Genomic DNA, 2,380 nt, shown 5'->3' on the forward strand with positions numbered 1-2,380 from the left:
GGAACACTTGCGCTACCGACAAAAAAGGGGTGCTTATTTATTCACATTAATTTGTATATTGCCATTAATAGTGCAATTGTTGAAATAGTTTTCAAACGGGCTCCTCTTTGCTGGTGCAGCGACAGTGGTATCTTGATGTTGACGCTTCAGTGTCCCAGATGATGTTGCAAGGATGTTGCTCCACTCCTTCCTCTCGCTGTAATTTGGACGCCAGTACGATTTCAGTGACGACTCGCACCTGTCTATGTCCCGTCACTGCCATAAACTCTCTCCCCTCTAGGCCAGCGTCAGCTTTGTAACGTCTTTCTTTCTTTATTCCATGCGCAGTAATATGGAATGTTATCATCTTCTGAGGACAACTTGAAAGGTAATGCTGGATTTTACAACGGCATGGAACGCGATTTAGCCAATCACAATCAAGGATTGGAACAATCAGTTTTAGAATGACATATAGTGTGCTGCATGGTGTAAGGGACAATGACGTCTGGGACGAATAAGATGTCCACCTCCAGGGCATGGGCTCCCGGGGCTTTGATGCATACATAACCTAACCCTAACCCATCAATGGCTCCCATGGGCCTATGGCCCATTCCCAGCCAGTCTGGCAAAAACATCAGCCACTTCCCTCTGCGGTGGAAGGCTCCCTGATGACTCTTGGCATCACTTCCACGACATTACCTAGCAAGGGTGAGCGCGCCTAGAAGACTGTTACAAAGAAAACCTTGGTGATATAAATTATTACCAAAAGGTATCAAATGAATGTCTTTGAAACAAATCTATTTACTTTGTGAAATAATCTTGAGAGTGACACAATAACCGTGCCATCAGTAGAGCTATCAATAAATACATTTCACATAGATTTACAGGTGTTGCTTGCTTTTAAAGGGGGGAAATGGAGAAAGAACCACAGTGCCCCAGTTATGATAAGCAAGTTTAATATAGCACAATAGCTGAGCCCAAGAATGCAACTGAGCAGTTCACGCCCAAACCTAGTGCAGTAGTCTAATTACACATTGAAAGTTGCCAAGCCCAGTATCTGTTATTATCTTTTAAAGTTCAGTTTTTGTTGTTTTTTTGTAAGGGCCCCATCCCAACAAGGTAAGTGAAGTTCATCTGAATTGTTATGTTGTTATTGTTACTCGTAGTAGCTGTGGGAAAGAGATGTACACGTCAACACATAATGTACACATGGCATTACTACTGAAGATAAACACATAACATACATATAGCAATACGAGTAACAATAACAACAGCTAATGTCACAGGAAACCTGTCCTCCAAAGTAAGAGACTACATACAGAGAAACAGGGAATCAGTTAAATGACCAGATCAAAATCAGAAGAAACTAATACATTGAGACAAACACTAATACACTTTAGAAAATGTACCTCGTCCTCTAGACTTGTGGAGGCAGTGGGAATGTCTGAAAATGGGAAAAACAAACACACAAAGACAAAACATTCAGCATCTACTGTATCATATACTCTTTCTTCTTTGTACAAGGTCGTGCCCTCACCTGTGTCTGCGGTCTTGCTGTGTGCGTTACAACCTCAGCTTTTAGGGAAAAGGAACATAAAACACGTTTAGAATTATACTCTTGGCATTCAACTTCACATGACAGTTGTAGATGAAACCGGGGTTGCTACATTAGTTTAATTAAATCAGTCTCATAAAATTTAATAATCATTAAATTTAGTATTTCATATTTTATAATTGAATTACTAAAATAATGGAAAGCTCTAGTTGTACCACTATGCTACAGTCTAAGTATGGTATCACAATACTATAGTACTACAACATCACTACAAAGTCTATAACACTTCATGAAACAACCAGAGAAGTGAAGGCATTTGAAGTACTTGATTGGCGGATCAATGCTGTTCGCCCCATAAACAGCACAGAATGGGCTGACCTTTGTGGAGCGCTCTTTCGAGGTGTTTGTTGAATGAACAGCGTGTTGCAGGTTTATGTCCCAGTCATTTTGCTCCTCATTAGAGCAGGGGCGGAGATCCCATTTTGTTGTAGGGGGGGACAATACACAGTAAAATGGATGATGGAGATCATTTCCAAACACTGTTAAATGACTTAAGAATATAATAATCAAGTGCCTTGTATTATTAATTACCTTATATGAATCATGTACTTATGTAAGCAGGAACGTGGCTTTTCTGTGTTTCTGCGTGTGTGTAACTTAGTCTGCATATGTACAATATGACGTGTCAGGGCTGAGAGAGCAGGAGAGAGTAATGGGTTTGGGTACTATCCTTGTAGAACTGAAATCTGCACCATGGCAGCCAACCATAACTACACATATCTCATCTAAACTAAACATAAACAAAATTCCCATCCACCTTGCAGGGCAGCCTCTCCCTCTCCCTCT

This window comes from Clupea harengus, chromosome 3 (genome assembly GCF_900700415.2).
Source record: "Clupea harengus chromosome 3, Ch_v2.0.2, whole genome shotgun sequence".
NCBI lineage: Eukaryota > Metazoa > Chordata > Actinopteri > Clupeiformes > Clupeidae > Clupea > Clupea harengus.